Below are 27,120 nucleotides of genomic sequence, written 5' to 3' on the forward strand. Positions count from 1 at the left end.
ATCTCAAATCATTTTCACAGCTTCTTTCTAGTTTTTTTCTGGGGATATTCGTTTTTTCCATTGTCCTCAATAAGCTCCCTAGTGTACTTTCACAGGTGCTAGCAAAGAAGTGTTTCCAACCTACTGAATCAAAAGAAAAGTTTAACTCTCTGAGATGAATCCATACATCCCCAAGTAGTTTAACAGATAAACTTCCTTCCAGCTTTTATCTCTGGATATTCAAAATTTTTATAGGCCTGAATTGATTCCCAAATGTCCCTTCACAGTTTCTACAAAAAGAGTGTTTCCAACTTGCTGAATCAAAAGAAAGGTTTAACTCTGTGAGATGAGTCCACACATGACCAAGCAGTTTCTCAGATAACTTCTTTCTAGTTTTCATTTGGGGTTATTGGGTTTTCCCTATTGGAATCAAAGGGCTCTGTAATGACCCTTTGCAGATTCTACAAGAAGAGTGTTTACAACATGCAGAATCAAAATAAAGTTCAACTCTGTGAGATGAACACACACATCATGAAGCAGTTTCGCAGATCATTTATTTGTAGTTTTTATCTAAGGAAATTCAGTTTTTCCCCATATGTCTCAATGCGCTGTGGAAATTCCCTTCACAGATTCTACAAAAAGAGGGATGCCAACCCAGTGAATCAAAAGAAAAGGTCTAGCTCTGTGAGATGAACCCACACATCACGAATCAGTTTCACAGATAGCATCTTTGTACTTTTTATTTGGGGATTTTTCATTTTTCTGACTAGGCTTCAATGGGTTATGAAATATCCCTTCACAGATTCCACAAAAAGATGGTTTCCATGCTGCTTAATCAAAAGAAAGGTTTAACTTTTGTTAACCTGTGAGATGAATGTGTACATCACAAAGCATCTTCACTGGTAGCTTCTTTCTAGTTTTATATGGAAATATCTGGTTTTTTCTTATAGGAAAAAGGGCTACAAAATGTCCCTTCACAGATTCTACAAAAAGAGTGTCTCCAACCTATTGAACAACAACAACAACAACAAAAACGTTTAACTCTTTGAGATAAATCAGCACATCACCAAATGTCCCTGTGCAGAATCTACAAAAACAGTGTTCCCAACCTGCTGAATCAAAAGAAAGTTTTAACTCTGTGAGATGAATCCGCACTTCACCAAGCAGTTTCACAGACAGATTCCTTCTAGGTTTTATCAGGGCATATTCGGTTTTCCCTATAGGTCTCAGTGGGTTCTCAAAAACTCCTTTACAGATTCTACAAAAAGAATGTTTCCAACCTGCTGAGTCAAACGAAAGTTTTACCTCTGTGAGGTGAATCCACACATCACCAAGCAGTTTCAGATAGCTTCTTCCTAGTTTTTAATCTGAGGATATTCCATTTTCCTGTAGTTGTCAATGGGTTCCCAAACGTCCCTTTGCTGATTCTACAAAAACAGTATTTCCAAGATACTGAAACAAAAGAAAAGTTTGTCTCTGTGAGATGAATCCATATATCACCAAGGAGTTTCACAGATAGCTTCTTTCTAGATTAATATCTGAATATTAGTGTTTCCCCATAGACATCAAAAGGCTCCCAAATGTCTCTTCTCAGATTCTACAAAGAGTGTCCCAACCTGCTGAATCAAAATAAAAGTTTAACTCTGTGAGATGACACAACATGTCACCAAGCAGTTTCACAGATAGTTCATTCCTAGTTTTTATGCCGGAATATTCATTTTCAGTCATAGGCCTCTAAGGGTTCCAAAGTGTCCGTATGCAGATTCTACAAAAAGAGCATTTCCAAGTTACTGAATCATAATAAAGGTTTAGATAGGTGAGATGAATCAACACATCACAAAGCAGTTTCAAAGATAGCTTCTTCCTAGTTTATACCTGGGGATAATCCCTTGTTACACATTGGCCTCAAGGGGCTGCAAAATGTCCCTTCACAGATTTTACAAAAAGAGTATTTCCAACCTGTTGAATCAAAATAAAAATTTAACTCTGTGAGATGCATCCACACATCACTAAGCAGTTTCACAGATAGTGTGTTTCTAGTTTTCATCTGGAGATATTTGGTTTTTCCCCTTAGACATCAATGGAGTCCCAAATGTCCTTTCGAAGATTCCACAATAAGGAGTGTTTTTAACCTGCTGAATTAAAAGAAAGGTTTAACTTTGTGAGATGAATCTAAGTATCACCAAGCAGTTTCACAGATATCTTCTTTCTAGTTTTTAACTTGGGATAGTCTATTTTTCCAAAAAGGCATAAATTGCCTCCCCAATGTCCTTTTGCAGATTCTACAAAAAGAGTGTCTCCAACCTGCTGACTCAAACGAAAGGGTTAACTCTGTGATGAATCCACACATCACCAAGCAGTTTCACAAAAAGTTTCTTTCAAGTTTTTATCTGGGGATATTCAGTTTTTTCCTATAGGAGTCAATGGATGCCTGTATATACCTTAGCAGATTCTACAAAAAGAGTGTTGTCAACCTGCTGAATAAAAATAAAGGTTTATCTCTGTGAGATGAATCTACACATCACAAAGCAGTTTCACAGATAGCTTTTTCTGCTTTTTATCTGCGGATATTAGGTTTTCTCCCATAGGACTCAATGTGTTGCAAACGTCCCTTTGCAGATTATACAAAGAGAGTGTTCCCAATCTGCTGAAACAAAAGTAAAGTTTATCTCTTTGTAATGAATCCACACATCACCAAGTAGTTTCACAGATACCTTCTTTCTAGTTTTTATCTGAGGATATTTGCTTTTTCCCAATAGGCCTCAATGGGCTCCAAAATGTCCCTTCACAGAGTCTACAAAAAGAGTGTTTCCAACCTGCTTAATCAAAAGAAAGGTTTAACTCTGTGTGATGCATCCACACACCACTAAACAGTTTCACAGATAGCTTCTTCCCAGTTCTTATCTGGGGATATTTGATTTTTTTTTAATAGGCCTCAATAAACTCCCAAATGTCTTTTTGCAGATTGTACAAAAAGAGTGTTTCCAACGAGCTGAATCAAAAGAAATATTTATTTCTGTGAAATGAATCCACACATCACAAAGCAGTTTGAAAGATAATTTGTTTCTATTTTTTATCTGGGGACCTTCAGTTTTTCCCCATAGTCTCAATGGGCTTTGAAAATCCTCTTTGCCGATTCTTCCCAAAAATTGTTTCCAACCTGCTGAGTCAAAAGAAAGATTTAACTCTGTGAGATGAATCCACACGTCAGCAAGCAGTTTCACAGATAACTTCTTTCTAGTTTTTATCTTGGGAAAGTCTATTTTTCCCTTAGTCCTCAAAGGGCTTCAAAATGTCCCTGTGTACATTCTACAAAAGGAGTGTATTCTACCTTCTGAATCAAAAGAAATATTAAATTCTGTAAGATGAATCCACACATCACCAAGCACTTTACAGATAGCTTATTTACAGTTTTATGTGGGGATATTCATTTTTTCTTGCCACAGGACAAAAAAAGGTCCCAAATGTCCCTTTGCAGATTCTACAAAAGAAGTGTTACCAATCTGCTGAATGAAAAGAAAGGTTGTACTCTGTGAGATGAATTCACATTTCACCAAGCAGTTTCACACATAGCTTCTTTCTAGTTTTTCCTGTAGGATATTCTGTTTTTCCCCATAGGTCTCAATGAGTTCACAATGTCCCTTCACAGATTCTCCAAAACAGTGTTTCCAACCTGATGAAACAAATAAAGATTTGACTCTGTGAGCTGAATGCACACATCACCAAGCACTTTCACAGGTAACTTTTTCCTAGTTTTTAATCTGTTTTTCCCTTAGTCCCCAATGGGCTTCAAATGTCCCTGTGCAGATACTACAAAAAGAGTGTTTCCTACCTTCTAAATCAAAAGTAACTTTAAACTTTTTGAGATGAATCCACACATGACCAAGCAGTTTCAAAGACAGATTCTTTCTAGTTTTTATCTGGGGATATCTGTTTTTTTTTTTTTCCACCAGGACAGAAAGTGCTCCCACATATCCCTTTGCATTCTACAGAAAAAGTGCTTGCAGCCTGCTGAATCAAAAGAAAGGTTTTACTCTGTGAGATGAATCCACACTTCCACAAGCAGTTTCATAGATAACTTCTTTCTAGTTTTTATCTGCAGATGTTTGGTTTTTCTTCACAGGCCCAATGGGTTCCCAGTGTCCTTTCACAGATTCTGCAAAAAGAGTGTTTCCAACCTGATGAATCAAAAGAAAGGTTGAACTCTGTGAGATGAATCCACACACCACCAAGCAGTTTCACAGATAGCATTTCTCTAGTTTTTATCTGGGGATATTCAATTTTACCCCATACGTCTCAATTGATTCTGAAATGTCTCTTCACAGATTCTACAACAACACTGTTTCCAATTTACTGAATCAAAAAAGTTTTAACTCTGTGAGATGAATCCACATATCACCAAGCAGTTTCACAGACACTATCTTTCTAGTTTTTTTTCTGGGAATATTTGATTTTTCCTCTTAGGCCTCAATGGGCCCTCACATGACCCTTCACAGAATCTACAGAAAGAGTGCTTCCAAACTGCTGAATCTAAAGAATGGTTTAACTCTGTGTGAAGAATCCACATATCACCGAACAGTTTCACAGTTTCTTTCTAGGTTCTATCTAAGGATAATCCTTTTTTGCTTATAGACCTCAAGGGGCTCCCAAATGTTTCTTTGCAGATTCTACAAAAAGAGTGTTTCCAACCTCCTGAATCCAAAGAAATATTTAACTCAGTGAGATGAATCCACACGTCACAAAGCAGTTTCACAAATAGCTTATTTTTATTATTTTTCAGGGGATATTCTGTTTTTCCCCATAGGCATCAAGGGGCTCACAAATGGCCTTTCTCAGATTCTACAATAAGAGTGTTTCCAAACTGCTGAATCAAAAGAATGGTTAAATTCTGTGAGATGAATACACATCACCAAGCAGTTTCACGGATAGTTTCTTTCTGGTTTTCATATGGTGATACTTGTTTTTTTCCACAGGCAAAAAAAAAGGGGGCTCCCAAATGTACCTTCGCAGATACTACAAAAATATGTTTTCCAACCTACTGAATCAAAACAAAGGTTTCCCTCTGTGAAATGAATCCACATATCACCAAGCACTTTCACAGATAGTTCATTTCTAGTTTTTATCTGGTGTTATTTTGTTGTTCCCCAGAGGCCTCAATGCGCTCTAAATATTCCTTTGCAGATTCTACAAAGAGTGTTTCCCATCTGTTGAATCAAAAGAAAGCTTTAAATCTGTGCGATGAATCCACACATAACCAAGCAGTTTACCTATTGCTTCTTTCTAGTTTTTATCTGGGGATATTTGGTTTTTCCCCATGAGCCTCAATGGACTCCCAAATATTCCCTCACAGATGCTACAACAACAGTTTCCAACCTTCTATATCAAAAGAAATTTGTAACTCTATGAGTTTAATATATACATCATCAAGCAGTTTGACAAACAACTCCTTTCTAGTTTTTATCTGTAGATACTCAGTTCTTCCCTATATGTGTCTATGGGCTCACAAACATTTTTGCAGATTCTACAAAAGTGTTTCAAACCTGCTGAATTGAAAGAAAGATTTAACTCTGTGAGTTGAATCCACAACTCACCCAACAGTTTCACAGATAGCTAGCTTTTTTCTAGTTTTATTTGTTTATTTTTTCTGGGGATATTCGGTTTTTTCCCATGAATTCGTTCTCACATGTCCCTTCGCAGATTCTACAAAAAGAGTGTTTCCAACCTGCTCAGTTGAAAACTGTTTTACTCCTGTGAGATAAACCCACACATCACCAAGTAGTTTTACAGATAGCTTTTTTCTAGATTTTACCTGGAGATAATCATTTTTTTCTTTTAGACCCCAATGGGCTTCCAAATGTTTCTTAGCAGATTCTACAAAGAGAGTGTATCCAACCTGCTGAATCAAAAGAAAGTTTTAAGTCTGTGAGATGAATCCACACATCACCAAGCAATTTCACAGATAGCTTCCTTCTAGTTTTTATCTGCAGATATCAATTTTTTTTTCTGTAGGCCCCAATGGGCTCCCACATGTCCCTTCATAGATTGTCTTCATGCTAAAAACTCTCGATAAATTCGGTATTGATGGAATGTATCTCAAAATAATAAGAGCTATTTATGACAAACCCAGAGCAAATATCATATTGAATGGGCAAAAACTGGAAAAATTCCCTTTGAAAACTGGCACAAGACAGGGATGCCTTCTCTCACCACTCCTATTCAACATAGTGTTGGAAGTTCTGGATAGGGCAATCAGGCAAGAGAAAGAATTCAAAGGTATTCAGTTAGGAAAAGAAGAAGTCAAATTGTCCCTGTTTGCAGATGACATGATTGAATATTTAGAAAACCCTATTGTCTCAGCCCAAAATCTCCTTAAGCTGATAAGCAACTTCAGCAAAGTCTCAGGATACAAAATTAATGTGCAAAAATCACAAGCATTCTTATACACCAGTAACAGACAAACAGAGCCAAATCATGAATGAACTTCCATTCACAATTGCTTCAAAGAGAATAAAATATCTAGGAATCCAAATTACGAGGGATGTAAAGGACCTCAAGGAGAACTACAAACCACTGCTCAGTGAAATAAAAGAGAACATAAACAAATGGAAGAACATATCATGCTCATGGATAGGAAGTATCAATATCATGAAAATGGCTATACTGCTCAAGGTTATTTATAGATTCAATGCCATCCCCATCAAGCTACCAATGAGTTTCTTCACAGAATTGGAAAAAACTGCTTTAAAGTTCATATGGAACCAAAAAAGAGCCCGCATCTCCAAGACAATCCTAAGTCAAAAGAACAAAGCTGGAGGCATCACGCTACCTGACTTCAAACTATACTACAAGGCTACAGTAACCAAAACAGCATGGTACTGGTACCAAAACAGAGATATAGACCAATGGAACAGAACAGAGTCCTCAGAAATAATACCACACATCTACAGCCATCTGATCTTTGACAAACCTGAGAGAAACAAGAAATGGGGAAAGGGTTCCCTATTTAATAAATGGTGCTGGGAAAATTGGCTAGCCATAAGTAGAAAGCTGAAACTGGATCCTTTCCTTACTCCTTATACGAAAATTAATTCAAGATGGATTAGAGACTTAAATGTTAGACCTAATACCATAAAAACCCTAGAAGAAAACCTAGGTAATAACATTCCGGCCATAGGCATGGGCAAGGAATTCATGTCTAAAACAGCAAAAGCAACGGCAACAAAAGCCAAAATTGACAAATGGGATCTAATTAAACTAAAGAGCTTCTGCACAGCAAAAGTAACTACCATCAGAGTGAACAGGCAACCTACAGAATGGGAGAAAATTTTTGCAATCTACTCATCAGAGAAAGGGCTAATATCCAGAACCTACAAAGAACTCAAACAAATTTACAAGAAAAAAACAAACAACCTCATCAAAAAGTGGGCAAAGGATATGAACAGACATTTCTCAAAAGAAGACATTCATACAGCCAACAGACACATGAAAAAATGCTCATCATCACTGGCCATCAGAGAAATGCAAATCAAAACCACAATGAGATACCATCTCACACCAGTTAGAATGGCAATCAGTAAAAAGTCAGGAAACAACAGGTGCTGGAGAGGATGTGGAGAAATAGGAACACTTTTACCCTGTTGGTGGGATTGTAAACTAGTTCAACCATTATGGAAAACAGTATGGCGATTCCTCAAGGATCTAGAACTAGAAGTACCATATGACCCAGCCATCCCATTACTGGGTATATACCCAAAGGATTATCAATCATGCTGCTATAAAGACACATGCTCACGTATGTTTATTGTGGCACTATTCACAGTAGCAAAGACTTGGAATCAACCCAAATGTCCATCAGTGACAGACTGGATTAAGAAAATGTGGCACATATACACCATGGAATACTATGCAGCCATAAAAAAGGATGAGTTTGTGTCCTTTGTAGGGACATGGATGCAGCTGGAAACCATCATTCTCAGCAAACTATCGCAAGAACAGAAAACCAAACACTGCATGTTCTCACTCATAGGTGGAAACTGAACAATGAGATCACTTGGACTCGGGAAGGGGAACATCACACACTGGGGCCTATCATGGGGAGTGGGGAGGGGGGAGGGATTGCATTGGGAGTTATACCTGATGTAAATGACGAGTTGATGGGTGCTGACGAGTTGATGGGTGCAGCACAGCAACATGGCACAAGTATACATATGTAACAAACCTTCACGTTATGCACATGTACCCTAGAACTTAAAGTATAATAAAAAAATAAAAAAAAGTTTCCAAACTTCTCAATCAAAAGAATGGTTTAACTCTGTGAGTGAGTCCACACATCACCTAGCAGTTTCACCGATAGCTTCTTTTTAGTTTTTATGTGTGCATATTTTGTTTTTCCACATAAGTCTCAAATGGCTCCCTTATGTCCCTTCACGAATAAAAGTGTTTTCAACCTGATGAATTAAAAGAAAGATTGAACTCTGTGAGATGAATCCACACATCACAAACCACTTTCAATGATACCTTCTTTCCAGTTTTTATCTGGAAATATTTGATTGTGTCCTATAGGCCTCAAAGGGCTCCCAAATGTCCCTTCACAGATTCTACTAGAAAAATATTTCCAGCCTGCTGAATCAAAAGGTTTTTAACTCTGTGAGATGACTCCACACAAAATCAAGTAATTTCAGAGATATCTTTTTTCCAGCTTTTATCTGGAGATATTTGGTTTTTCCCTATCAGCCTCAATGGGTTCCCAAATGTCCCTTTGCAGATTCTACAAAAACAATGTTTCCAACCTGCTGAATCAAAACAAAGATTTAAGTCTGTGAGATAAATCCACACATCACCAAGCAGTTTCACAGACAACTTCTTTCTAGTTTTTATCTGGGATATATGTTTTGTTCCCATAGGTCTCAATGGGCTCTCAAATGTCTCTTTACAGATTCTAAAAAAAGAATTTTCCAATATGCTGAATCAAAAGAAAGTTTAACTCTGTGAGATGAATTCACACATTCCCCAGCAGTTTCACAGATGGCTTCTTTCTAGGTTTCATCTGGGGATATTCAGTTTTTCCCCTTGACCTCAATGGGCTGCCAAATATCCCTTCTCAGATTCTACAAAAAGAGTGTTTTCTACATGACATATCAAAAGAAAGGTTTAACTTTGTGTATTTAATTCATATATTATAAAGCAGTTTCACAGATAGTATCTTTCTAGTTTTTATCTGAGGATATTTTGTTTTTCCCCATAGGCCTCAAAGGTCTCTCAAATGTCCCTTTGCAGATTCTAAGAAAAAATGTTTCCAATCTGCTGAATCAAAAGTAAGGTCTAACTCTGTGAGATGAATCAACCCATCACAAAGCAGTTTCACAGATAGCTTCTTTCTAGTTTTTATTTGGGGATATATTTTTTTCCCCATAGGCTCAAGGGGCTTCCAAATGTCCCTTTGCAAATTGTACAAAAAGAGTGTTTCCAATCTGCTGAAACAAAAGAACAATTTATCTCTGACAAATGGATCCACACTTCACAAAGAACTTCACAGACAGATTCTTTCTAGTTTTTATCTGGGGATATTCAGTTTTTCTTCATAGTCCTCAGTCAACTTTCAAATGTCCCTTCGCAGATTCTACACAAGGAGTGTTTCCAATATGCAGATCCAAAAGAAACTTTTAATGCTGTGAGATAAATCCATACATCACAAAGCTGTTTCACAGATAGCTTCTTTACAATTTTTATCTGGGGATTTTTTTCCACCTTATGCCTCAATGGGTTACTAAATGTCCCCTTGCAGATTTTTCAAAAAGAGTGTTTTCAATCTGCTGAATCAAAAAAAAGTTTTGTCTCTGAAATGAATACACACATCACAAAGCACTTTCACAGACAGCTTCTTTTTCGTTTTTATCTGGGGATATTAGATTTTTCTCCATAGGCCTAAATGGGTTCCCAAACCTCCCTTCACATGTTCTACAAAAAGAAGGTTTCCAACCTTCTGAACCAAAAAGGTTTAGCTATGATGGATGAATACACACATCACAAAACATCTTCACAGATAGCTTCTTGATACTTTTTATCTTGGGGTTCTCAGTTTTTCCATGTCAGCCTCCATAAGTTCCCAGGGATTTCTTCTCAAATTGTACAAAAAAGACTTTCCAACCTGCTGAATCAAAAGAAAGGTTCAACTCTGTGAGATGAGTCAACCCATCTCAATGCAGTTTCACAGTGGACTTCCTTCTGGTTTTTGTTGGGATATTCATTTTTTACCTATAGGCGTCAATGGACTTCCAAATATCTTTTCACAGATTCTACACAAGGAGTGTTTCCAACATGCAGAATCAAAAGAAACTTTTAATGCTGTGAGGTGAATTCACAAATCACAAAGCAGTTTCACAGATAGCTTACTTTTAAGTTTTGATTGGAGATATTTGGTTTTTCCCCATAGGCCTCAATTGGCTCCCAAATATTTATTTGTATATTTTACAAAAGACTGTTTCCAACCTGCTGAATCAAACGAAAGGTTTAACTGTGTGAGATAATCCCATACATCACAATGCAGTTTCACAGCTAGATTCTTCATAGTTTTTATCTGGGGTTATTCTGTTTGTTTTTTTTTTTTTCCATAAGCTGCAATGGGCTTGCAAATGTCTCTGTATAGATTGTATAAAACGATTCTTTGTAACCTACTGCATCACAAAATAGGTTTACCTCTATGAAATGAATCCACACATCACAACGCAGTTTCACAGAAAATTTCTTTGTAGGTTTTATCTGGGGATATTCTGTTTTTCCCCATAAGCTGCAATGGGCTCACTAATATCCCTCAGCAGGTTTTAGGAAAAGATTGTTTTCAACCTACTGTATCAAATAAAGTTTAGCTCTGTGAGATGAATCACAAAGCAGTTTCACAGACAGCATGTTTCCACTTTTTAATCTGGGGATAGTCGGTTTTTCTATTAGGCCCCAATGGGCTCTGAAAAATGTTTTTGTAGATGCTACCAAAAAAATATTTCCAACCTGCTGAATCAAAAGAAAGTTTTAACTCTCTGAGATGAATCCACACATGAGAACGCAGTTTCACTGACAGCTTCTTTCTAGTTTTCAACTCGGGATATATGGTGTTTCCCAATAGGCCTCAATGCACTCTCTAATGCCCCTTCACAGATTCTATGAAAAGAGTGTTTTCCACCAGATTAATCAAAAGAAATGTTTAACTCTGTGAGGTGAATCCACACATAACAAAGCAATTTCACAGAGACACTCTTTCTATTTCTTATCTGCATATGTTCAGTTTTTCCCCAAAGGCCACAATGGGCTCCCAAATGTTCCTTCGCAGATTCTACAAAAACAGAGTTTCCAACCTGCTGAATCAAAAGAAAGGTTTAACTCTGTGTGATGAATCCACATATCCCAAAGCAGTTTCACAGATTGCTACTTTCTAGATTCCATGTGAGAATATTCGATTTTTCTCCATAAGCCTCAATGGCTCCGAAATGTCCCTTCACAGATTCTACAAAAAGAGTGTTTCCAACCTGCTGAATCAAAAGGAAGGTTTATCTCAGTGAGAAGAATCCACAAATTGTCAAGCAGTTCACAGATACCTTCCTTCAAGTTTTTATCTGGAAATAGTCACTTTTTCACCATAGGCCTTAATGGGCTGACTAACATCCCTGAATTAAAAGAAAGATTTAAATCTATGAGATGAATCCACACATCATCAATCAGTTTCACAGATAACTTCTTGATAGTTCTTATTTCGGGACATTTGGTTTTTCCATGTCAGCCTCAATAAGCTCCCAAGTGTTTCTTAGCAAATTATACAAAAAGAGTGTTTCCAACCTGTTGTATCAACGGAAAGTTTTACCTCTGTGAGATGAATACACACATCACTAAGCAGTATCATAGATAGCTTCTTTCTACTTTTTATCTGGAAATATTTGGTTTTTTTCCCACAGCCCTCAATGGGTTCCCATATACTTCTTTGCAGATTCTACAAAAAGGTGTTTTCAACATGCTGAATCCAAAAAACCTTTAACTCTGCGAGATGAATCCACACATCTCAAAGCAGTTTCACAGATAGCTTCTTTCAAGTTTGTATCTGGGGATATCCAGTTTTTCTTTGTAGGGCTCAGTGGGTTCCCAAATGTCCCATCACAGATTCTACACCAAGAGGACTATCATTGTGCTGAATCAAAAAAAAAGATTTAACTCTGTCAAGTAAAACCACACATCACCAAGCAATTTTTCACATAGCCTCCCTCAAGATTTTATCTGGGGATATTCGTTTTTTTTTCCACAGGCATCCATGGGCTCCAACTCTCCCTTCACAAGTTCTATGAAAAGAGTGTTTCGAACATGCTGAATCAACAGTAAGGTTTAACTCTGTGCGATTAGTTTGCATATCGCAATGCAGTTTCACATGTAGTTTCTTTCTGGTTTTTATCAGAGGATATTTGGGTTTTATTTTTTTACTTTATTTTTTCTTTTATTATTATTATACTGTAAGTTCTAGGGTACATGTGCATAACGTGAAGGTTTGTTACATATGTATACTTGTGCCATGTTGCTGTGCTGCACCCATCAACTCGTCAGCACCCATCAACACGTCATTTACATCAGGTATAACTCCCAATGCAATCCCTCCCTCCTCCCTCCTCCCCATGATAGGCCCCGGTGTGTGATGTTCCCCTTCCTGAGTCCGAGTGATCTCATTGTTCTGTTCCCACCTATGAGTGAGAACATGCGGTGTTTGGTTTTCTGTTCTTGTGATAGTTTGCTAAGAATGATGGATTCCAGCTGCATCCAAGTCCCTACAAAGGACACAAACTCATCTTTTTTCATGGCTGCTTAGTATTCCATGGTGTATATGTGCCACATTTTCTTAATCCAATCTGTCACTGATGGACAATTGGGTTGATTCCAAGTCTTTGCTATTGTGAATAGTGCTGCAATCAACATACGTGTGCATGTGTCTTTATAGCAGCGTAATTTATAATCCTTTGGGTATATAACCAGTAATGGGATGGCTGGGTCATATGGTGCATCTAGTTCTAGATCCTTGAGCAATCGCCATACTGTTTTCCATAATGGTTGAACTAGTTTACAATCCCACCAACAGTGTAAAAGTGTTCCTATTTCTCCACATTCCCTCCAGCACCTGTTGTTTCCTGACTTTTGAATGATCGCCATTCTAACTGGTGTGAGATGGTATCTCATTGTGGTTTTGATTTGCATTTCTCTGATGGCCAGTGATGATGAGCATTTTTTCATGTGTCTGTTGGCTGTATGAATGTCTTCTTTTGAGAAATGTCTGTTCATATCCTTTGCCCACTTTTTGATAGGGTTGTTTGTTTCTTTCTTGTAAATTTGTTTGAGTTCTTTGTAGGTTCTGGATATCAGCCCTTTGTCAGATAAGTAGATTGCAAAAATTTTCTCCCATTCTGTAGGTTGCCTGTTCACCCTGACGGTAGTTTCTTTTGCTGTGCAGAAGCTCTTTAGTTTAATGAGATCCCATTTGTCAATTTTTGCTTTTGCAGCCGTTGCTTTTGGTGTTTTAGACATGAAGTCTTTGCCCATGCCTATGTCCTGAATGGTACTACCTAGGTTTTCCTCTAGGATTTTTATGGTATTAGGTCTAACATTTAAGTCTCTAATCCATCTTGAATTAATTTTCGTATAAGGAGTAAGGAAAGGATCCAGTTTCAGCTTTCTACTTATGGCTAGCCAATTTTCCCAGCACCATTTATTAAATAGGGAATCCTTTCCCCATTTCTTGTTTCTCTCAGGTTTGTCAAAGATCAAATGGCTGTAGATGTGTGGTATTATTTCTGAGGACTCTGTTCTGTTCCATTGGTCTATATCTCTGTTTTGGTACCAGTACCATGCTGTTTTGGTTACTGTAGCCTTGTAGTATAGTTTGAAGTCAGGTAGCTTGATGCCTCCAGCTTTGTTCTTTTGACTTAGGATTGTCTTGGAGATGCGGGCTCTTTTTTGGTTCCATATGAACTTTAAAGCAGTTTTTTCCAATTCTGTGAAGAAACTCATTGGTAGCTTGATGGGGATGGCATTGAATCTATAAATTGCCTTGGGCAGTATGGCCATTTTCACGATATTGATTCTTCCTATCCATGAGCATGGTATGTTCTTCCATTTGTTTGTGTCCTCTTTTATTTCACTGAGCAGTGGTTTGTAGTTCTCCTTGAAGAGGTCCTTTACATCCCTTGTAAGTTGGATTCCTAGGTATTTGATTCTCTTTGAAGCAATTGTGAATGGAAGTTCATTCCTAATTTGGCTCTCTGTTTGTCTGTTACTGGTGTATAAGAATGCTTGTGATTTTTGCACATTAATTTTGTATCCTGAGACTTTGCTGAAGTTGCTTATCAGCTTAAGGAGATTTTGGGCTGAGACAATGGGGTTTTCTAAATATACAATCATTTCATCTGCAAACAGGGACAATTTGACTTCTTTTTTTTCCTAACTGAATACCCTTGATTTCTTTCTCTTGCCTGATTGCCCTAGCCAGAACTTCCAACACTATGTTGAATAGGAGTGGTGAGAGAGGGCATCCCTGTCTTTGGCCAGTTTTCAAAGGGAATTTTTCCAGCTTTTGCCCATTCAGTGTGATATTGGCTGTTGGTTTGTCATAAATAGCTCTTATGATTTTGAGGTACGTTCCATCAATACCGAATTTATTGAGCGTTTTTAGCATGAAGGGCTGTTGAATGTTTTCAAAAGCCTTTACTGCATCTATTGAGATAATCATGTGGTTCTTGTCTTTGGTTCTGCTTATATGCTGGATTATGTTTATTGATTTGCGAATGTAGAACCAGCCTTGCATCCCAGGGATGAAGCCCACTTGATCATGGTGGATAAGCTTTTTGATGTGTTGCTGAATCCGGTTTGCCAGTATTTTATTGAGGATTTTTGCATCGATGTTCATCAGGGATATTGGTCTAAAATTCTCTTTTTTTGTTGTGTCTCTGCCAGGCTTTGGTATCAGGATGATGTTGGCCTCATAAAATGAGTTAGGGAGGATTCCCTCTTTTTCTATTGATTGGAATAGTTTCAGAAGGAATGGTACCAACTCCTCCTTGTACCTCTGGTAGAATTCAGCTGTGAATCCATCTGGTCCTGGACTTTTTTTGGTCGGTAGGCTATTAATTGTTGCCTCAATTTCAGAGCCTACTATTGGTCTATTCAGGGATTCAACTTCTTCCTGGTTTAGTCTTGGAAGAGTTTAAGTGTCCAGGAAATTATCCATTTCTTCTAGATTTACCAGTTTATTTGCGTAGAGGTGTTTATAGTATTCTCTGATGGTAGTTTGTATTTCTGTGGGGTCGGTGGTGATATCCCCTTTATCATTTTTAATTGCGTCGATTTAATTCTTCTCTCTTTTCTTCTTTATTAGTCTTGCTAGTGGTCTGTCAATTTTCTTGATCTTTTCAAAAAACCAACTCCTGGATTCATTGATTTTTTGGAGGGTTTTTTGTGTCTCTATCTCCTTCAGTTCTGCTCTGATCTTAGTGATTTCTTGCCTTCTGCTAGCTTTCGAATGTGTTTGCTCTTGCTTCTCTAGTTCTTTTAATTGCGATGTTAGAGTGTCAATTTTAGATCTTTCCTGCTTTCTCTTGTGGGCATTTAGTGCTATAAATTTCCCTCTACACACTGTTTTAAATGTGTCCCAGAGATTCTTGTATGTTGTATCTTTGTTCTCATTGGTTTCAAAGAACATCTTTATTTCTGTCTTCATTTCGTTATGTACCCAGTAGTCATTCAGGAGCAGGTTGTTCAGTTTCCATGTAGTTGAGCGGTTTTGATTGAGTTTCTTAGTCCTGAGTTCTAGTTTGATTGCACTGTGGTCTGAGAGACAGTTTGTTATAATTTCTGTTCTTGTACATTTGCTGAGGAGTGCTTTACTTCCAATTACGTGGTCAATTTTGGAGTAAGTATGATGTGGTGCTGAGAAGAATGTATATTCTGTTGATTTGGGTTGGAGAGTTCTATTGATGTCTATTAGGTCTGCTTGCTGCAGAGATGAGTTCAATTCCTGGATATCCTTGTTAACTTTCTGTCTCGTTGATCTGTCTAATGTTGACAGTGGAGTGTTGAAGTCTCCCATTATTATTGTATGGGAGTCTAAGTCTCTTTGTAAGTCTCTAAGGACTTGCTTGATGAATCTGGGTGCTCCTGTATTGGGTGCATATATATTTAGGATAGTTAGCTCTTCCTGTTGAATTGATCCCTTTACCATTATGTAATTGCCTTCTCTGTCTCTTTTGATCTTTGATGGTTTAATGTCTGTCTTATCAGAGACTAGTATTGCAACCGCCCCTTTTTTTTGTTCTCCATTTGCTTGGTAAATCTTCCTCCATCCCTTTATTTTGAGCCTATGTATGTCTCTGCGTGTGAGATGGGTCTCCTGAATACAGCAGACTGATGGGTCTTGACTCTTTATCCAGTTTGCCAGTCTGTGTCTTTTAATTGGAGCATTTAGTCCATTTACATTTAAGGTTAATATTGTTATGTGTGAACTTGATCCTGCCATTATGATATTAACTGGTTATTTTGCTCGTTAGTTGATGCAGTTTCTTCCTAGCATCGATGGTCTTTACATTTTGGCATGTTTTTTCAATGGCTGGTACCGGTTGTTCCTTTCCATGTTTAGTGCTTCCTTCAGGGTCTCTTGTAAGGCAGGCCTAGTGGTGACAAAATCTCTAAGCATTTGCTTATCTGTAAAGGATTTTATTTCTCCTTCACTTATGAAACTTAGTTTGGCTGGATATGAAATTCTGGGTTTAAAATTCTTTTCTTTAAGAATGTTGAATATTGGCCCCCACTCTCTTCTGGCTTGGAGAGTTTCTGCCGAGAGATCTGCTGTTAGTCTGATGGGCTTCCCTTTGTGGGTAACGCGACCTTTCTCTCTGGCTGCCCTTAACATTTTTTCCTTCATTTCAACTTTGGTGAATCTGGCAATTATGTGTCTTGGAGTTGCTCTTCTTGAGGAGTATCTTTGTGGCGTTCTCTGTATTTCCTGGATTTGAATGTTGGCCTGCCCTACTAGGTTGGGGAAGTTCTCCTGGATGATATACTGAATAGTGTTTTCCAACTTGGTTCCATTTTCCCCCTCACTTCTAGGCACCCCAATCAGACGTAGATTTGGTCTTTTTACATAATCCCATACTTCTTGCAGGCTTTGTTCATTTCTTTTTCTTCTTTTTTCTTTTGGTTTCTCTTCTCAGTTCATTTTATTCATTTGATCCTCAATCGCTGATACTCATTCTTCCAGTTGATCGAGTCGGTTACTGAAGCTTGTGCATTTGTCACGTATTTCTCGTGTCATGGTTTTCATCTCTTTCATTTCCTTTATGACCTTCTCTGCTTAATTACTCTAGCCATCAATTCTTCCACTTTTTTTTCAAGATTTTTAGTTTCTTTACGCTGTGTATGTAAGTCCTCCTTTAGCTCTGAGAAGTCTGATGGACTGAAGCCTTCTTCTCTCATCTCGTCAAAGCCAGTCTCTGTCAAGCTTTTATCCGTTGCTGGCGATGAGCTCTGCTCCTTTGCCGGGGGAGATGCACTCTTTTTTTTTGAATTTCCAGCTTTTCTGCCCTGCTTTTTCCCCATCTTTGTGGTTTTATCTGCCTCTGGTCTTTGATGATGATGGTGACGTACTGATGGGGTTTTGGTGTAGGTGTCCTTCCTCTTTGATAGTTTTCCTTCTAACAGTCAGGACCCTCAGCTGTAGGTCTGTTGGAGATTGCTTGAGGTCCACTCCAGACCCTGTTTGCCTGGGTGTCAGCAGCAGAGGCTGCAGAAGATAGAATCTTGCTGAACAGCAAGTGTACCTGTCTGATTCTTGCTTTGGAGGATTCCTCTCAGGGGTGTACTCCAGCCTGTGAGGTGTAGGGTGTCAGACTGCCCCTAGTGGGGGATGTCTCCCAGTTAGGCTACTCAGGGGTCAGGGACCCACTTCTGCAGGCAGTCTGTCCCTTCTTAGATCTCAACCTCCATGTTGGGAGATCCACTGCTCTCTTCAAAGCTGTCAGACAGAGTCGTTTGCGTCCGCAGAAGTTTCTGCTGCTTTTGTTTTTTTTTTTACTGTGTCCTGTCCCCAGAGGTGGAGTCTACAGAGACAGGCAGGTTTCCTTGAGCTGCTGTGAGCTCCACCGTGTTCGAGCTTCTCCTCGGCTTTGTTTACCTACTTAAGCCTCAGCAATGGTGGGCGCCCCTCCCCCTGCCTCGCTGCTGCCTTGCCGCGAGACCGCAGACTGCTGTGCTAGCAATGAGGGAGGCTCCGTGGGCGTGGGACCCTCCCGGCCAGGTGTGGGATATAATCTCCTGGTGTGCCTGTTTGCGTAAAGCGCAGTATTTGGGTGGGAGTTACCCGATTTTCCAGGTGTTGTGTGTCTCAGTTCTCCTGGCTAGGAAAATGGATTCCCTTTCCCCTTGCACTTCCCAGCTGAGGCGATGCCTCGCCCTGCTTCAGCTCTCGCTGGTTGGGCTGCAGCAGCTGACCAGCACTGATTGTCTGGCACTCCCTAGTGAGATGAACCCAGTACCTCAGTTGAAAATACAGAAATCACCGGTCTTCTGTGTCACTCATGCTGGGAGTTGGGGACTGGAGCTGTTCCTATTCGGCCATCTTGCTCGGCCCCCCTGATATTTGGTTTTTAATCATAGGCTTCCATGGGCTCCCTAATGTCCCTTTGTAGATTCTACAAAAAGAGTGTTTCCAACCTGCTGAGTCAAAAGTAAGGTTTAATTCTGTGAGATTAATCTGCATATCAAACAGCAGTTTCACAGATAGCATCTTTCCAGTTTTCATCTGGGGATATTAAATTTTTCCTTATAGGCCTCAAAGGGATCCTGAATGTCCCTTCTCACATTCTACAAAAAGAGTGTTTGCAATGTGTTTAATCAAAAGAGAGGTTTACCTCTGTGAGATGAATCCACACCTCACCAAGCAGTATCACATATACCTTCTTTCTAGTTTTTATCTGGAGATATTCAGTTTTTTCCCATATGCCTCAATGGGCTTCAACATGTAACTTCGTAGATTCTACAAAATATGTGTTTTCAAACTGCTGAATCAAAAGAAAAGTTTAGCTCTGTTAGACGAATTTACACATCACCTTGCAGTTTCCCATATCGCTTCTTTCTAGTTTTTATCTGGGGATATTCAGTTTTTCCCCATAGGCCTCCCTGGTCTCCCAAATGTCCCTTTTCAGATCCCAAAAGAGAGTGTTTCTAAACTGCTGGATCAGAAGAAAGGTTTAAGTCTATGGGATGAATCCATACATCACAAAGCAGTTTCAATGATAGCTTCTTTCCAGTTTTTATCAGTGAATATTCAGTTTTTTCCCATAGGCCACCTTAGGCTTCCAAATGTTTCTTCATAAATTCTACAAAAATATTTCTTCCAATCTGCTGAATCAAAAGAAAGGTTTAAAGCTGAGAGATGATTCCACCCATCACCCAGCAGTTTCAGTGATAGCTTCTTTCAAGTTTTTGTCTGGGGATATTAAGCTTTTCCTGAAAGGCTTCAGTAGGATGCCAAACATCCCTTCACAGATTCTGAAAAGACAGTGTCTCATATCTGTTGAATCAAAGGAAATTCTAAACCCTGTGAGGTGAATTTACACATCACCAAGCAGTTTCACAGATACCTTCTTTCTAGTTTTTATCTGGGAATATTCTGTTTTTCATTGTAAGCCTCAATGGGATGCCAAATGTCTCTTCGTGGATTCTACAAAAAGAGTGTTTCCATCCTGCTGAATCAAAATTAAGGTTTAATCCTATGAGAGGAATCCATATGTCACAAAGTAGTTTCACAGATAGCTTGTTTCTAGCTTTTATCTGGGGACATAAAGTTTTTCCCCTTAGGCCTCAATCAGCTCCAAAATGTCCCTTCACAGGTTGTACAAAAAGATTGTCTCCAACCTGCTGAATCAAAAGAAAGGTTAACTCTGTGAAATTAATCACAAAGCTGATTCACAGAGTGGTGTTTTCTAGTATTTAACTTTGGATATTCCATTATTCTCCAGAGGCTTCAGAGGGATACAAAATGTCCCTTTGCAGATTCTACAAAAAGAGTGTTCCCAACCTGCTGAATCAAAAGAAATGTTTAACTCTGTGAGATGAATCCACACATCTCCTAGCAGTTTCTCAGATAGTTTCTTTCTAGTTTTTATCTTGTGATATTCAATTTTTCCCCATAGGCTACATTAGGCTCCAAAATGTTCCCTCACAGATTGTACAAAAAGAGTGCTTCCACCAGCTGCAGCAAAAGAAATGTTTACACCTGTGAAATAAATTCATGCATTACAAGGAAGTTTCACAATAGCTTGTTTCTCATTTTTATCTGAAGATATTCTGTTTTTCCCCGTAGGCCACAATGGGCTCCCAAATGTTCCATCGTAGATACTACAAAACTAGTATTTCCAAACTGTTGAATCAAAAGAAACTTTTAATGCTATAATATGAATCTATACATCACAAAGTAGTTTCAAAGATAGCTTCTTTCTAGTTTTTATATGGGGGGTATTCACTTTTTTTATAGCCCTCAATAAGCTTCCAAATATCCCTTCATAGATTCTACAAAAAAAAGTGTTTCAAACTTGCTGAATCAAAAGAAAAGTTTATCTCTGTGAGATGAATCCACATATCTCAATGCATTTTCACAGATATTTTCTTTCTAGTTCTTAACTGGGGATATTAGATTTTTCCTCGTAAGCCTCAATGGGCTCTGAAATGTCCCTTCACAGATTCTACAAAACAGTGTTTCCAACCTTCTAAATCACAAGAGAGCTTTAACTCTGTGAGATGAATCCACACATCGCCAAGCAGTTTCACAGATAGCTTCTTTCTAGTTTTAATCTGAAGATATTCAGTTTTCTTCTAGGTCTCAAAGGGTTCCTAAATGTCCCTTCCCAGTTTCAACAAAAAGAATTTTTCCAACATGTGAATGAGAAGAAATGTTTATCTATGTGAGATTAATGCACACATTATGAAGTAGTTTCACAGGTAGCTTCTTTCTAGTTTTTATCGTGGGCCTTAATGGGATCAAAAATGTCCCTTCACAGATTCTACAAAAAGGGTGTTTCCAATCTGCTGAATAAAAAGAAAACTCTGTGAAATGAATCCACACATCCCCAAGTAGTTTCACAGATAACTCCTTTCTAGTTTTTGTTCCCAGATATTCAATTTTTCCTTATAGGCCTGAAAAGCCTCCCCTCTCTGAGTCTGCAAAAAAGTCTTCCGACTTGGTGAACCAAAAGAAAGGTTTAACTCTGTGAATTGTATACACACATCACAAAGCACTTTTAAAAATAGGTTCTTTCTCATTTTATCTACGTATATTTTTTCCCCCATAGGTCTCATTGGGCTCCAAATGTCCTTTTGCAGATTCTAGAAAAAGAGTGCTTCCAACCTGCTGTATCAAAGAAAGGTTTAACTTGCGAGATGAATGCACACATCACCAAGTTGTTTCAGCAATAGCTTGTTTCTGGTTTTTATCTGGGTATATTCAATTTTCTCCTTAGGACTCAATGGATTCCAAATGTTCCTCTGTAGATTCTACATAAAGAGTGTTTCCAACATACTGAATCAAAAGAAAGGTATAACTCTGTGAGGTGTGTCCACATATGACCAAGCACTTTAACAGATATATTATTTCCAGTTTTTATCTGGAAATAATCAGTTTTTCCCATAGGCCTCCATGAGTTTCAAAATGTCCCTTTGCAGATTCTACAAAAAGAGTGTTTCCAACTTGCTGAAACAAAAGAAAGGTTTGTCTCTGTGAGATGAATCCACACATCACAAAGCAGTTTCACAGATTGATTTTCTCTAGTTTTTATCTGGGGTACTCGTTTTTTCCCCATAGACCTCAATGGGCTCCCAAATGTCCCTTCACAGTTTATACTAAGAGAGTGTTTCCAACCTGCTGAATCAAAAGAAAGTTTGAACTCTGTGAGATAAATCCACACATCATGAAGCAGTTTTACAGATAGTTTTGTTCTAGTTTTCATCTGAGGATATTCTATTTTTTCTCATATGCCTCAATGGGCTGTGAAAAGTTTCTCAACAGATCCTAGAAAAAGAGTGTTTCCAACCTGGTGAATCAGAAGAAAGGTTTATCTCTGTGAGATGAGTCTATACATCCCAAAGTAATTTCACAGATAGCTTCTTTCTAGTTTTTATCTGGAGGTATTTGTTTTTTTCCCATTGGCCTCAATAAGCTCCCAACTGTTCCCTTGCAGTTTCTACCAAAGAAGTGTTTCCAACCTGCTTAATCAAAATAAATGTTTAATTATGTGATATGAAACCACACATCCCCAAGTAATTTCAGAGATAGATTCTTTCTAGTTTTCATCTTGGGATGGTTTTTCCTTATGGGACTCAATAGGTTTTCAAGTGTCCCTTCACAAATTTTACAAAAAGAGTGTTCCAATGTGCTGAATCAAAAAAAGGTTTAACTCTGTGAGATGAACCCACACATCACAAATCAGATTAACAGATAACTTATTTCTAGTTTTTATCAGGGAATATGCTGTTTTCCTCATAGGCCTCAATGGGCTCCAAAATGTCACTTCACAGATTCTATTAAAAGACTGTTTCCAAACTGTTGAATCATAAGAACAGTTTAACTATGTGAAAGGAATCCACACACAATAACGCAATTTCACAGATAGGTTCTTTGTATTTTCTATCCAGGGATATTCGATTTTATCCATAGGCTTCAGTGGGCTCTCAAATGTACCTGTGCAGATTCCACCAAAAGAATGTTTCCAATCTGCTGAATAAAAAAGGGTTTAACTCTGTAAGCTGAAGCCACACTTCAAAAGCAGATTCACAGATAGTTTCTTTCTAGTTTTTATTTGTGGACACTGGGTTTTTCCTCATAGGCCTCCAAGGGCTCCCAAATGTATCTTCGCAGATTCTATACAAAGGGTGTTTCCACCCTGCTGAATCAAAAGAAAGGTTTAACTCTGTGAGATGAATCCACATATCACAAAGCAGTTTCACAGATAGCATCTTTCTCGCATTTATTTGGGGATATTCTTTTTTTCCCCACAGGCCTCAAAGTGCTCCTAAATGTCCCTTTGCAGATTCTACAAAAAGTGTATTTTGTACTTTCATTGCAGATGCTACAAAATGGTGTATCCAACATGCTGAAAACAAAGGAAGGTTTAACTCTGTGTGGTGAATCCACACGTTACAAAGCAGTTTCACAGATAGCTTCTTTATAGTTTTTATCTGAGGATTTTTGTTTTTTCCCCATGGGCCCAAATATGCTTTCAAATGTCCCTTCACAGATTCTATAAAGAGAGACTTTCCATACTGCTGAATCAAAAGAAAAATTTAAATCTGTGAGATGAATCCATACATAACAAAGCAGTTTCACAGACAGCTTATTTCTAGTTTTTATTTGGTAATATTTCATTTTCCCCACAGGCCTCAATAAGCTGCCAAATGACCCTTTGCAGATTCTATAAAAGAGTGTTTCCAAACTGCTGAATCAAAAATAAGGTTTAATTTTGTGATAGGAATCCACAAATTACAAAGCAGTTTCACATATAGCTTCTTTGTAGTTTTCATCTTGGGATATTCTGTTTTTCCCCATAGGCCTCCATGGGCTCTGAAATGTTCCTTTGCACATTGTACAAAAAGAGTGTTTCCAAGCTGCTGAATCAAAAGAAAGATTTACCTCTGTGAGATAAATCCACACATCATACAGCATTTTCACAGATAACTTCTTTCTAGATTTTAACTGGGGATATTTTGCTTTTCCCCAGAGGCCTCAATGGTCTCCCAACTGTCCTGCAGATTCTACAAAAAGAGAGATTCCAACCTGCTGAATCAAAAGAAAAGTTTAAATCTGTGAGGTGAATCCACACATCAACAAAAAGTTTCACAGATAGTTTCTTTCTAGTTTTTATCTGGGGATATTCAGTTTTCCCCATGGGCCTCAATGTTCTCCCAAATGTTGCTGGGTGGATTCTGTAAAAAGAGTGCTTCTAACGTGCTGAATGGAAGGAAAGGTTTAACACTGATAGCTTCTTTCTAGTTTTCAACTTGGGATACACAATGTTTCCCAATAGGCCTCAATGTCCTCCCCAATATCCCTTTGCAGATCTTACAAAAAGAGTGTTTCCAACTGGCTGAATCAAAAGAAAGGTTTAACTCTGTGAAATGAATCCACAGATAACAAAGTAGATTCACAGATAGTTTCTTTCTAGTTTTTATCTGTGAATATTCTGGTTTTCCACATAGGCCACAATGGGCTTACAAATGTCCCTTCAAATATTCTACAAAAAGTGTGTTTCGAACCTGCTGAAACAAAGAAAAATATTTAATTCTGGATCCATACATCAAAAAACAGTTTCACAGATCACTTCTTTCTAGTTTTTATCTGGGGATATTCTGTTTTTGCCCATAGGACTCAATGGGCTTCCAAATAGCTCTTCGCCGATTGTACAATAACAGAGTATATACCCAGCTGAATTAAAAAGAAAGGTTTGCTTCTTTGTAGTTTTTGTCCAGAGATATTCAGTTTTTCCTCATAGGTCTCAATGGGCTCCCAAATGTCCCTTCGTAGATTCTAAAAAAAGGAATGTTTCCAATCTTCTGAATCAAAAGAAAAGTTTAACTCTGTGAGATGAATCCACAAATCACAAAGCAGTTTCCCAGATAGCTTTTTGGTAGCTTTCATCTGGGGATGTTCGGTTTTTCCTTTAAGCCTAAATGGGATACCAAATATCCCTTTGCACATTCTACAAAAAGAATGTTCCAACCTGCTGAATCAACAGAAATGTGTAACTATGTGAGATGAATTGACACAACAAAAAGCAGTTTCACAGATATCTTCTTTCTAGACTTTTTCTGGGCATATTTATCTTTTTCCCACAGGCCTCAGAGCTCCCAGTTGTCACTTTGCGAATTCTACAAACAGAATGTTTCTAACCTGCTGAATCAAAAGAAAAGTTTAACTCCTTGAGGTGAATGCCTACATCACAAAGCACTTTCACAGATAACTTATTTGTAGTTTTCTTTTTTTTTTTTAAATTTATTTATTATTATTATACCTTAAGTTGTAGGGTACATGTGCATAACGTGCAGGTTTGTTACATATGTATACTTGTGCCATGTTGGTGTGCTGCACCCATCAACTCGTCATTTACATCAGGTATAATTCCCAATGCAATCCATCCCCCCTCCCCACTCCCCATGATAGGCCCCGGTGTGTGATGTTCCCCTTCCTGAGTCCAAGTGATCTCATTGTTCAGTTCCCACCTATGAGTGAGAACATGCGGTGTTTGGTTTTCGGTTCTTGTGATAGTTTGCTAAGAATGATGGTTTCCAGCTGCATCCATGTCCCTACAAAGGACACAAAATCATCCTTTTTTATGGCTGCATAGTATTCCATGGTGTATATGTGCCACATTTTCTTAATCCAATCTGTCACCGATGGACATTTGGGTTGATTCCAAGTCTTTGCTATTGTGAATAGCGCTGCAATAAACATACGTGTGCATGTGTCTTTATAGCAGCATAATTTATAATCCTTTGGGTATATACCCAGTAATGGGATGGCTGGGTCATATGGTACATCTAGTTCTAGATCCTTGAGGAATCGCCATACTGTTTTCCATAATGGTTGAACTAGTTTACAATCCCACAAACAGTGTAAAAGCGTTCCTATTTCTCCACATCCTCTCCAGCACCTGTTGTTTCCTGACTTTTTGATGATCGCCATTCTAACTGGTGTGAGATGGTATCTCATTGTGGTTTTGATTTTCATTTCTCTGATGGCCAGTGATGATGAGCATTTTTTCATGTGTCTGTTGGCTGTATGAATGTCTTCTTTTGAGGAATGTCTGTTCCTATCCTTTGCCCACTTTTTGATGGGGTTGTTTGTTTTTTTCTTGTAAATTTGTTTGAGTTCTTTGTAGGTTCTGGATATTAGCCCTTTGTCAGATGAGTAGATTGCAAAAATTTTCTCCCATTCTCTAGGTTGCCTGTTCACTCTGATGGTAGTTACTTTTGCTGTGCAGAAGCTCTTTAGTTTAATGAGATCCCATTTGTCAATTTTGGCTTTTGCTGCTGTTGCTTTTGGTGTTTTAGACATGAAGTCTTTGCCCATGCCTATGTCCTGAATGGTACTACCTAGGTTTTCCTCTAGGATTTTTATGGTATTAGGTCTAACATTTAAGTCTCTAATCCATCTTGAATTAATTTTCGTATAAGGAGTAAGGAAAGGATCCAGTTTCAGCTTTCTACTTATGGCTAGCCAATTTTCCCAGCACCATTTATTACATAGGGAATCCTTTCCCCATTTCTTGTTTCTCTCAGGTTTGTCAAAGATCAGATGGCTGTAGATGTGTGGTATTATTTCTGAGGACTCTGTTCTGTTCCATTGGTCTATATCTCTGTTTTGGTACCAGTACCATGCTGTTTTGGTTACTGTAGCCTTGTAGTATAGTTTGAAGTCAGGTAGCGTGATGCCTCCAGCTTTGTTCTTTTGACTTAGGATTGTCTTGGAGATGCGGGCTCTTTTTTGGTTCCATATGAACTTTAAAGCAGTTTTTTCCAATTCTGTGAAGAAACTCATTGGTAGCTTGATGGGGATGGCATTGAATCTATAAATTACCTTGGGCAGTATGGCCATTTTCACGATATTGATTCTTCCTATCCATAAGCATGGTATGTCCTTCCATTTGTTTGTGTCCTCTTTTATTTCACGGAGCAGTGGTTTGTAGTTCTCCTTGAAGAGGTCCTTTACATCCCTTGTAAGTTGGATTCCTAGGTATTTGATTCCCTTTGAAGCAATTGTGAATGGAAGTTCATTCATGATTTGGCTCTCTGTTTGTCTGTTACTGGTGTATATGAATGCTTGTGATTTTTGCGCATTAATTTTGTATCCTGAGACTTTGCTGAAGTTGCTTATCAGCTTAAGGAGATTTTGGGCTGAGACAATGGGGTTTTCTAAATATACAATCATGTCATCTGCAAAGAGGGACAATTTGACTTCTTCTTTTCCTAACTGAATACCCTTGATTTCTTTCTCTTGCCTAATTGCCCTAGCCAGAACTTCCAACACTATGTTGAATAGGAGTGGTGAGAGAGGGCATCCCTGTGTTGTGCCAGTTTTCAAAG

The sequence above is a fragment of the Macaca fascicularis genome, chromosome 19, assembly GCF_037993035.2.
Source record: "Macaca fascicularis isolate 582-1 chromosome 19, T2T-MFA8v1.1".
In the NCBI taxonomy this organism is placed as follows: domain Eukaryota; kingdom Metazoa; phylum Chordata; class Mammalia; order Primates; family Cercopithecidae; genus Macaca; species Macaca fascicularis.